The 12,517-nt window shown below is 37.6% G+C and overlaps 1 protein-coding gene across 2 annotated transcripts in view; it reads right to left on the bottom strand.

Moving 5' to 3' along the window:
* LOC311519232 (uncharacterized protein) overlaps positions 1 to 12,517 on the bottom strand; it is a 220,145-nt gene that overhangs the window by 15,992 nt on the left and 191,636 nt on the right. Inside the window, exon 9 of one of the 2 annotated variants that reach the window (XM_084625539.1) lies at positions 2,614 to 2,703. The exons of the other annotated variant lie outside the window; for it this stretch is intronic. The gene's annotated coding sequence lies outside the window, so the exon portion shown is untranslated. The remainder of the gene's footprint in view (positions 1 to 2,613; positions 2,704 to 12,517) is intronic. 2 annotated transcript variants of the gene reach the window in all.

The following is a 12,517-nucleotide window of genomic DNA, read 5'->3' as shown; positions in this document are numbered from 1 at the left end:
CAAGTACTCCTTTTCTTTTTGCAAATATTAAGCAAAGCCAACCCCATACCTACCTCTTTTGCATTCTTTAAAATTATATAGTTGGAATATTAAAGTATTAACCATTCAATAAACAAAGTTCTTTCCTTTCTTAAGAAAGGGAAGACTGAATTTACCTTAGTTCAGGAAACAAGTCTAAACACCTCTGAACGTTAAAACAATGATTGGGTGGATGCAAATGTTTACTCTATAGTACTCAAAAGAGAACAGCCATATTAATACATACAAATACCCTTTTTGGTTACTTCAATATTTGTAGATGACAATGGACCTTCTCTCATCTTTTCTGGCATATTGCCTGTCAATAATCTAAATATAGTGTATATATATATATGCCCTTCTGATGATTTGCTATCAGATTTATTTACCAATTACAGTTATCTTACAAATAACTTATCTGTTCTTAGACGAGCCTTTAATATTTTCAAATCTAAATTAGAAAAATGGTTTCCAATTTCTCAATGGAAAGTAAATCTAAAACCTTAACTCTTACCCTTATGGAGAAAAACAAGACTTAGTGGATGTCTGAAGGCTTCTAAACCAAAACACTAAAGATTTATTTTCCATTCTAAAATTCACGATTCTTCATCTAGAATAGATTTGAGGCTAAAGCAGTCACAAATAATTTAGCATCCAAAATAAATATAACTATCTCCAACCATGTACCAATATACACCTGGATAGAAACATTGGATGTCAAAGACCAGCTACTCAGATGATAATTCCCTTCTAATATACTAAAAAAATAAATAAATTGTGCAGTTTACCAACAGAAAAAAAGAACCATCCAATTCTCACTAACATTGATTTTCATTGACTTTATTGGACATTAGATTGGGCACATACACAACTATATTTTGAAACAAAAGACAATAGGAAAGTCTTCCATACGTTTGGGGGGAAATGTAGTTGAGGCATGACTATTACATATGATAGAAACCAAAATAGCATTTTTCACATTTTTCTAGTTAATATTAGAAAAGAAACGGATACCACTTGGACTCGGTTGATGATGGGTGCCCCATAAGAAGCTTGAAATTATATAAGTCAGATACATTATCACATTTATGACACAAGCAACTCTCTTCCAAGAACATGATCACTTTTTAAATTTTGGAAATAAAACCAGGTTTATGGTTGGAAAAATATGCCATTCCATGATGCACTGATAATTATATCTGAAATTCTAATGTAACAAAAATAAAATTGATAAAGAGCAAAAACAGACACATTGTTTAAATTCTACAAAACAAAAACAAACCCTGTTCCTCCTCATGAATTCATATTACAACATAAATACATACTTATTTGGAGTAGCTAAAATCCTGTATAAATAAATAAAGTAATAAAATAGTATAAAGTAATAAAAATGTACAATTGGTTGTAGAACTATGACCAGAGAGATTTTAAAATGCTATAGGGGCCCTTCCAATTTTCAAATCTCTAAGGCTGGACAGCTTTAGCAGTGAGTTCTATAAATCTTGTTGTGAGCTTTTAGAGCCTCAAATACTCCAAATATTCAGTCCCTCTTTTGATCAGGGAAAATCACCTGAGTTCTGTTAAGAAGACAAAATAACTCCCCTCCTCCCCAGCAAAAAAATCCAGATGAGTCTGAGTTACACCAATTGTTATAAATAATCTATATAGATTATAAAATATTGATAAAACGCTTAGAAAACTGGCTAGCTTTATCCCGATAACCACTACTTCACTTTGACCAATTTGGCTTTGTTACAGGGAAAATAATAAATCATAATATTCTGCAAGTATCACACATCATCTTCATTTTAAACAAATGAAAGGAAGTAGCCTTCTTCTACTATTAGATGCAGAGAAGGCATTCAGTAGGCTCCTTTGGGGCTATTGTTTTGTAGTGCTGGAGGAATATAGTCAGAATATAACCTCCACCAATGGCTCTGCAATTCTCCAGAACATTCCTTTGTTTGAACAGCTGATGAGGGACTTTCTCCTTAAAGAGCTGCAGGTAAGGTTGTCCTCCTCCAGTTAAACTGCTTGCAACTGCCATGAGATATTCTCCAGAGATTCAGGGCATCACAATCCATGATAAAAAACACAGCATTTCTCTTTAAACAGATGCATCCTGCTTTTATCTCCCAGAAAAATAAATCTCCATTTCATAGCTTAAAGAAGTCATAGAGGTCTCCAACACAACTGTGTTGTTTATGTTTTTGTATTACTTTGATCACATAAAAGGTCTTATAAAACCACTCAGTGAGAGTCTTTAAGTAATTTTCCATGCTGGTGAGCCCCTGAAGTATTCAGATGCCTGGAGTTGCAAATCTCATCCAGTTGAATTAAACTAATAAGGATAAATCTGAAACCCTTCATGTCAAGACCTTCAAAGATGGTATAACTCACTATTACAAACATACCCAATCATGCCCTCCTTGATCAGCACATGGCTGGTTTTTCTTTGTGCTGTATCTCTCCCCTTTAGCATGGAGCAGGGCTCAGGAGCCTCTGCAGGACCAGCTGTTGGGGGAGGACAGGAAATAGGGTGGGATATTGGACATGCATATTTCTTTATCCCTTCTGTAATCCAGTAAAATTTACCTTGAAAAAGTAATACAGCCACATGTTGTACTCCTTTTCTGCATATCTGCTTGGTGGTCACAGGAAACTGCCACAGCCAAAGGGTGGGTGCTGGGGGAAGGAATTGCTAGTAGTGAGATACAAAAGGAGCTTGGCTGTATGCTGAGTAGAGGTCAGGGCTGATGCAGGGGTATAGCCGGCTGTGATGTCCCCACAGAGCCTGTCGATTCATCAGGATTGGACATGGGGCCTCACACCCTTTACGTGAGGGTAGAACAGTGGTTCTCAAAATTTTGTACTTCAGCACAGCAAACCTCTGAGTGCAACCCCTCTTTATAAATTAAAACCACTTTTTAGTATATTTAACACCATTATAAACACTGGATGCAAAGCAGGGTTTGGGGTGGAGGCTGACAGCTCGCGACCCCCCATGTAATAACCTTGTGATCCCCTGAGGGGTCCTGACCCCCAGTTTGAGAACCCCTGGGGTAGAATAATCATATCCCTGATAACAAGTTGTGGGGTATCTTGGCAGTGATGTACATATAAAATAGGCCCTCCCAGAGCTTGACCTGGTAGCCTGGCCCCAAGTCTGCCTTCACCAGCTAAACAAAAGTGATTTTTTTTTCTTTGAATGTTTTATTTCCTACAAGACCTTCCCTATTTTAACTTACTTGGTAGGTAAACAAATTACATAGAGCTTGCAACAATTTTACACGGCATGACAAGAGACTGAGAATCTCACAGTCAGCTGGGAAGATGCTTTAAGAAGTCCCTTCCTTGTCCTCACTTCTGACACACACAAAATGCATAGACTGAATTTCCTACACTTTTGGTAGTTTTATGTGGAACTTTATTATATTTGATGTTATTTTGCAACAGCTATATTTAAATTCTGGATAAAATCCTAAGGGGTGGAGAATGACATTTTCATAAAACCTATATACTTGTGAGATTTTCCATGTGTTTGTTTCCCATCAAAGATACACAGATATTTCTGTATTATTAAATAGGATGACAAGTTGAAGGTATTATTGAAAGAAGTTCACGCTTGCAAGAAAGATATAATTACATAAAAAAAAGTCAATCTGGAAACTTCCTTCAACTTCAAAAAATACTTAAGTTTTCAAAATAAATATCCTTGGAGCTACCAAGGTAAAGTGATTAGATACAATGTTTATGAGCCCTATAGAAATTCCTAAAATAGTTTGATAGAAAGTCATGGAGAACACACACATTAGCTGGTTCCCATGGACTTTGGCTGATTCATCTGTGCCAAACAGATCAACTGTTGTGCTAGGGTCATTGCTGCAACTCCTAATTTAACCTGTTGATGAAAAGAATAAAATATATTTCTGTATAATAGAATTGGAGGGACTAAATCCTCATATGTGTAAGTCCGTATACCTCCACTAGTTTCAATGGAGCTGTGCTGATTGACTAACTTGCTGAGGGTCTGGTCATTAATTTTTCCATTGCTTCAGCTAGTTTTTAAGAAGGATTTTGTAGCTAAGATATTAAAAATGCTTGACCTGAAAATTGCAGGTGAAAAGGGTTAAATTGTATATTTGTATACTTTGTAGCACAGCATCTGTGTGACCCGAAATCTCTAACACAAACATTTATCTAAAAATGTCAGTTGGCCGTAGAGTGTGCCCATAAATGTATGTTAACATCTATCAGTCCAATAAATGTTGGTGATTGGTTGGATTAAAATTTGTTTTGGGGACACACACATTTTCACATCCACATAGCTGATCTGAATCCAGCCAGGTTGTAACAATATTTACCATTTAATGATGGTTTGGTGGCCTGTGTAAAGGGAGTAGGTGGGCCTAATGCCTTTTTTATAGGAACGGTTTTACATCAACTCTTGAACAAGTCACTTAATATATAGGTGAATCAATTTTCCAATTACTTTAAGATTCTTGAATGAAAGGTATGATTGATATAAATACAAAATATTATACTAAAACTTGCTTATAGTATATTTGGATATTGGGAAGCTTCTAATTGTGAAGAGGAAGGAGAATCTAAAATTGCTTAAACAATTATGTAGTGAAAGTATTTTAGAAATGGAAATAATAATATTCTACCCAGCTCCAGGAAGACAAGTGTCTGTGGATGAAATTCTGGACCCATTAAGACAATAGGACATTTGCAATTAATTTTAACAGGGCCAGGATCTCAAACCCATCACCACCATACTGGCATTCTTGTTAGCAGTCTCACAATGACATCAAGAACTGAATGGGCATGGAAACTAAACTGAACTATCTTTCTCTATGTATGGATTGTTTTTGAGGATAGGATAAAGACAGATTGTGTTAAAGAGAGTCCCCAAGACTCGAGCTGTGTGAAATTTTTCAGACAAAGCTTTTTCCCCCCCACACCAAAACCTGCAGATTTGTCTCGACCAATGCAGTTTGTGAATCTATATCAAGCGAGTTGAATTGGTTTGGTTTAAAAAAAATCTGTAAAAGTTGAAATATTTCATTTTGGCATTTTCAAAACAAAATGTTTTCATTTCTTATGTGAAATGACGTATGTGTTTTGAAATCTCTATCAATTTAACTAAAAAAAAAAATCAAAAATTCTGTTTCCAGCCACATGATGCAACATTTTTTTTCCAACTTTTTTTTTTTATTTGCTGCAATTTTTTTTTAAGTCATTTTGGCTTGATCCAAAAAGAACTTCCCCTGATACCCAGTTTTTTGGTTTGGTCAGCAAACTAAAAAATCATTTATTTACACAACTCTACCTAAGGCTACTCCGGAAGCTTGTGATATACTTTTCATATAACTTTAGGGATTCCACAAAAAGAACAGGAGGACTTGTGGCACCTTAGAGACTAACCAATTTATTTGAGCATAAGCTTTCGTGAGCTACAGTTCACTTCATCAGATGCATTCAGTGGACACACAGAGAACATGAAACAATGGTGTTACCATACACAGTGTAACGAGAGTGATCAGGTAAGGTGAGCTATTACCAGCAGAAGAGCGGGGGTGGAGGGGAACCTTATGTAGTGATAATCAAGGTGGGCCATTTCCAGCAGTTGACAACAACGTCTGAGGAACAGTAGGGGGGGGAATAAACATGGGGAAATAGTTTTACTTTGTGTAATGACCCATCCACTCCCAGTCTCTATTCAAGCCTAAGTTAATTGTATCCAGTTTGCAAATTAATTCCAATTCAGCAGTCCCTCGTTGGAGTCTGGTTTTGAAGTTTTTTTGTTGAAGAATTGCCACTTTTAGGTCTGTAATCGAGTGACCAGAGAGATTGAAGTGTTCTCTGACTGGTTTTTGAATGTTATAATTCTTAACGTCTGATTTGAGTCATTTATTCTTTTGCGTAGAGACTGTCATTACACAAAGTAAAACTATTTCCCCATGTTTATTCCCCGCCCCCGCCGCTTACTGTTCCTCACATGTTCTTGTCAACTGCTGGAAATGGCCCACCTTGATTATCACTACATAAAGTTCCCTGCCCCCCCACTCTCCTGCTCACAAGAAATCACCTTACCTAATCACTCTTGTTACAGTGTGTATGGTAACACCCTTTGTTTCATGTTCTCTGTGTATATAAAATCTCCCCACTGTATTTTCCACTTCATGCATCCGATGAAGTGAGCTGTAGCTCAGAAAGCTTCTGCTCCTAAGATGCCACAAGTCCTCCTTTTCTTTTTGCGGATACAGACTAACACGGCTGCTACCCTGAAACCTGTCTTTAGGGATGCCATATATCATCAAAAAAAAATGTCAGAGTGAAAACGAGCATATTTCTGAGCCAAGATTGCTTTAACAGTTACATCTTAGTAGTACACTTTTCTCATGTTTGTAGTGCAATGCCAGTCATTGCACTGAAATTTCTCAAGTAAAATGATTATTCAGAGTAAAATATTGTAAGGAAATACATAGAATGTTGCCCATATCTATCTTCCATATCTGTACATCTGGCACCTTATTCTGGCAGCAATCTACTTCCAAATAAATACATGTGCTCAAAAACTGACGAGGAAAATACACTTCTTTGTCCAGGAACAATGCAGCCAGAGTGTAAGCATTCGTGAAGCTATCTGGGAAAATAGATTAATCCATTTTCTTTCTGTCTGTACCTGCTTTGAGTGCACTCTCATGAAGGTACTTGAAAATTAGCTGCTGTCTCATTTACCAGTTGTCCACTGTAATCACAATGAAAATACTTTCCCCCAAAGAGATATGCAAATTAAATGAACAGAGGGAGAAATGTATTTAACTAGAACGGAAGCAGAGGTTATTAAGTTTCATATAGGATAGTGTCATTGTTTACCACACAACAGCTTGATTTTGACAGTTCACCTGAGTTTTGGCCAATTTCAGAGACTGTAGAGATGTGGAATCTTCAAAGTGGCCACATACATAGAAAATATACCTGCTAATGTTAAAGTTATTCTAGCAACATTTATCTGAAGGATGAACAATCCAAGCAGCACTGAAGTACAGACAGGGGTGAAGGTAAGGCGGTAGGGGCCGGTACAGTGTACCGGTAAAAAGTAGCTGCCAGTACCAGCCCCTACCGCTGAATTTAAAGTGCTGCCGTGACAGCACTTCAAGGACCTTGCTTGAAGCGCTGCCCTTTTTGCACCCCCTGCCGGGTCCCTACCAGCACGGCCGCCGATGGGGTGCAAAAGGGGCAGCAATGGCCCGGCCCCGCCCCTTCCGGGGAGGGCAGAGCAGCCCTGTACCAATAATTGCTCAATTTTACTTTCACCCCTGACTACAGAGAATGTTATAGGAGAAAATTCTGAAATAAAGGACAAATATTGGAAACCCAATATGTTTTTTTCAGGTTTAATCTGTCAAAATTAAAGTACCAAGGGGCCAAACCATGGAAGTTAGGAGACTCAATACCTTTGAGCCCCAATTATGTTCACTGTTACATTGTTGCAACCCCATTAAATTCAGTAGAGTGTGTAACTAGGAGAACTTACATTCTCAGAGTCATATTCAGGCAGCTGATTATCTCTAGTACAAACTAATGTAGAGTAGGTAAAGAAAGAACCAGTAGATTTTCAAATCAGTCTCAGACTGGACTATGCTTTGAGATGTGATTTCTTATGCCTTCTTCATGAAGACTCCTGTGTTACTCTCTGGTTCTATAAGATAATGAAGTCTATGGCCACTGATTCAGTTTTGAAGATGCAGAAGGATAAAGGTCCATCTTTCTGATATGCTCTCACCTTTCTGCAGATCTCACAGAAGCCCCTCTAGAGACTCCACAGGCTTCAGGCTCTGTGAATTGAGCAGGGAAGGATAGGAATAGGCAAGACAAGGGGGCAGGTAGGGCTAGGATGGCTTCTTCTCCCATCCTAAATCCAGACTCAGTAGTAATCTACACTAATTCTCTCTGTGCTGAGGAAGACCCCACACTGATACCCTTAAAGAGGCTTCCTGGGACAGGAGGCAGTTGAGGGAGTCTCTGGAGTGGGAATTCTTATAGGTGGTGCAGCAAACTGGAGGTATGGGGGATCAGTGGCCTTTGTCCAGTTTCCCAAGATTTATGTTTACCTCAGTTGATCCACACACTGAGGGAGGGGCCTGACAAGAGACAAAGCTTAGTGCAAGAATTCTAAGGAAATTCCACAAGATAAAACTTTTGTTGAATAGAAGCCTATTAGGCCTTTACTTTTCTTCCACCCATCACATCACATAATCTTGGATGTTAAGGATGGTTGATTTACTTCACTATTAGATTTGGAGAGCATGTGTTCAGAGCTGTATAGGATATATAATAATAAGAATAACCTGGTGAACTATAATGGAAAAGTAAGCAGTAGCAGCACCACAAGAAGAAATCCATTCAGCGAGCGCTGCAATTGATTTAAAACAATAAGAAATACTTTAAGATAATAAGTATTGTAATGTATTTGCATAAAAATGCATTCTGTTATAAATGTTTATTTAGAAAATTATGTCACTTCTACTTTGTTTCATGAAACAATTATATGGTTCCCAGTCAATAAACTTCCCCTTCCCTACACTAGGTGGCTAAAGGTTGAGTAGAGTCTTTCCTGATTAACTAATTAGATTTTTATTGAGAAAACAGGTCAACGTTCTCATTATGGCTACTATGCTACAAGTCTTTTATCAAATTAGTTTTAATTTTTTAAACCCATATGCTGATGTAGTAAGAGAAGTCACAGGAGGGAGGGGAGTAGTTGGGAAGAAAAAGGGAGGAGCAAGATTAGAAAATTTTCTCATAGTCTTGTGGTGATTAAAAATTAGGTCTTGGATTTTCAAAGTGGCCTAAAGGAGTTAGGTGACTGTAGCAGGGTGGTCTGCCCTGTTAAGGACCTGGGGAATCAGGGAGCAGTAAGCCCTGGCCTAAAGAGCAGCTCAGCTGGCAGGTGTTGGGAACCAGATGATCCAGCTAATCAGCAGCTAATAAGATTGACTCTGATTTCCAGCTGGAAGTTGTAAGTGAGGACTGAGGCCTGTGAACAAGGAACCAGAAGAGACAAATACTTTCCTGAGAAGCAGCAGCTGATGATGATAATTAATAAATAAATTAATTAATAGGGCTGACTGACCTATCCAAATCTGCTCACTCTCTTGCTCATCCACACTCGAGTAAAAGGAGGGACATGAGTAATGAGATACTGGGAGTGAAGAGGATCTTGCATTATCAGTTTAGGTCAGTGCTATAATTTTTGTTATTTGTCTGTATTTGGGCGGGAGGGGTGTAGTATAATAATTAATAAAAGAACCTGTGGGGAAAGCTAAAGCAGGGCTGGGCTTGATAAAGTGATTTTTATTTTTCCTCCATGCTGGTGGTTAGGCCCACCAGACTATAGTTCCAAAATCCTGTTAAATGTCAATGGGACTTGGGTGTCTAGCTTTCTTGGGTGCCCTTGAAAACCTCACCTTAGATTTGCAATTTGAACATGTATCTTTTTCTTGTAGGTTAAAAAATGTAATAGTGGGTGTGTAATTACAAATGTGATAAACTTTAGGTGGTTCTGAATTTCCCACACAAGTAAACACCTAAAAAAAATGATTTTTTTTAACTATCCAAAACTTCTAAGTCTGTAAAACTGGGCTAGGAGTGTCATGAGATTAACATTCATGATGTATTCAATGTGTCCTAGATCTTGCTTCTAGTGCAACTGGGAACGAACCCACAACTTTTTCTGGTATTTTCATACATCCAGTTAGTTAATGTAGGGGACATATCCAAATTAATGTTTTTATGATTTTCTACTTAAATCAATTTTTTTTTCACTTGGTATGTCTCAAAGCTTAAAAATGTTCCATCGTCATGGTTGCTCACAGTAATCCTAATCTAAAATGGAATGTTTTGGGAAAGTATTTAGGCTGTGCATGTTTTAGACTCTTATTGCACAGACTCAAAGGGAGTTTGAAGGAAACTGTAGGAGTATCACTTCTTTCCCAAACTTTAAGGAACTGTTGTGCCCCACAAAGGATGTGAACACCATTCCACAAAGATTGAGAAGGATAAAGCCTTCCTGAGAAGATCCCTAAGGGACTGTATGTATTTGTGCATGTATGATTTTATGTTGTTTGAACTCGTGATAGTAACAAGTACTAAAATTGAGGCATAATTTGTTGAGTGTTAGCTTTAAGAGTTGTTGACAGTATATACAGTTGTTTCAAGAGAGATTTAGTAAATGTTTTCCTTCTGAAACTTTGTTTCACGATCAGATTTAACTCTGTGTAATTATCTATAGGTTTATGTATGTCCTGAAAAGACTAAACTCCAGTCTGTACCACAGAAGAAAAATAAACTGAGGTACAGAAAGGGGAAAGAAATACTATGGCTGATGTCAGCCTGTTGCCTTCCCCTACCCATTGAACAAAAGGAATGAGCTAAGATACAGACACCTCCCCCGTCTCCTTTCCTCCAGATAAACACAAGCAATACTTTTTGCTATTTCATAAAGCATGCTGCATTGGTGGGTGGATCACTAGGTAAATATAGGCCCAGGTCTTAACTAGCTTAGGTCCAAGGAAGTCTCCAGTTTTTAACCAGTTGAGGAGCTAGACCATGATGCATTCTTGTTTCTATTACTGTATCACTTTATTACTGTAACTGGAGGGAGGGCAGGGGAAGGCTTAACCACCTGTTGTACCACCCACATACTGAATCTAGCTCTCCAGTACTGGGGAGGGTAGATATATAATGACTTGGCTGAGGCTGTGCATTGAGGTGTGTAAGTGAAAGCAGCTGACTTATACCTGGAACGAATTAATCAATCAAAAGCAATGCCAAGCAGACTCTTATGTTTTCAAGTAAAGTACTCAAAAGAAAGTGAATATTTTATTAGAGAATTGGAGCTTATGATTCTAAATTTGGCCCCTTACATTTGATGTAATCACAAATAATAAAGATTTTTCACCTTCACTTTATCATTTCTCCCTTACACCCATACCATGTAGCTTTTTGGACAGTTCATAAGTCTTACTTTTTGTGTTCTAATGCATATTGGTTAATATTATTAGACACACTTTTTGTCCTTTGTTTTCTTTTCTAACACACAGTTCAATATCTTAATATCATAATGCTCTGAGCTCTGTTCACCACTACTAATTGTGCTGCATTTTGTGCATTGTGCTGATGGGTTAACACTAGTAATTTTTTTTAGTGATCGAATTTAGTGGTTTAGTCATATAACTTTGACTAGGTAAAATTTTGTTGGCAATATTTGAAGCCCTTAATTGGGGCTTCTGTGAACATTCACGGACCAAATATTGTTTGTAGAAATGGAGAAAACAGATTTCAGCCCAGAGTCGAGATTAGTCTAATCATGTGACTAAAAGAATTTTTTTTATAAAGTTTAGATCACCAAATTAGGGAACAGAGAAAAAAATATCATGTGACTTAAGTCACCAAGCACAAAGCTCAAACAACACATTGAATATACTGGCTACTCAAACAATTAGTCACAGCAAACAGTCTGTGAATAATCCATAGGCTGAAGTACTTCTGAACAAAACATTCAATGAAAAATTTCTAATAAGAGCAAGTTAATAAACATCACAATCTGTTCACAACTCATGACCAAATAGATTAAAAAAAATCTTGTTTAGATTAATACTATTCCAGATATAGCTAATGGTAATTAATCAAGACTGTTACTGCCGAGGCAATGTCCATTTTCTATTACAAGTCAGAATGACCAACAAAAATTGCATCTCTAATAACTCAACACTCCCCCCCTCTTGCAATTACCTCAATGGCTTTAATTTCCTATCTTTTTTCAAGCTACTCTAACTTTAGATTATATGCCTTATTCTTTCCTTCCACTGCTACTTACTAAACACAGATGACCTTGTCTACCGATACATACCATACCTATTCATTCCTATTATTTCAGTCATCATTCAGCCTCATCAACTGCTCTAAGTGGAGTTAGAGAGAACAGGAGAGGAAAATATCACGAAAATAGCTTTAATAATGGGATTCAGTGATTCACAATGTTCTGAGAGATACTATAAAGATAACATTGTGTTCTCTATGAATATTTAAATAGTCATTTAGAAAAGGCTGTAGTCTGTACCTAGTGGTAGCACTAAAGTAGTAGGAGGTAAAGCATTCTTGATTCAGGGTGATAAGTCTTCAGGACTCCTTGACCTAGCTTCAACCTTCATTTAGGCCAGTGCAACCCCATTGGTTCCACATGCACACTGACCTCAGCAGTGTTTCATATGCATAAATGAGGAAACAAATAGACCTAATGAAACCCACACACCTCCAGGGTGTGGTGTTCTGTCCCCTCTAGTGGCACCGAGAGATAGAGATTAATGAGTTTGCTCTACAGCCTTAGCTAAGGTCATATAGCTTTTAGCTTATGCATTAGATGGTCATGCACTAATCTCCAGAGGCCCTAGGTTCGATTTGGCCCAACGATGACTGCGGCGTTACG

This window comes from Lepidochelys olivacea (genome assembly GCF_965140295.1).
Source record: "Lepidochelys olivacea isolate rLepOli2 genome assembly, chromosome: 1".
Classification (NCBI taxonomy): domain Eukaryota; kingdom Metazoa; phylum Chordata; order Testudines; family Cheloniidae; genus Lepidochelys; species Lepidochelys olivacea.
Note: the sequence above shows the minus strand (reverse complement) of the source record. Positions and strands in the feature narration are given on the sequence as shown.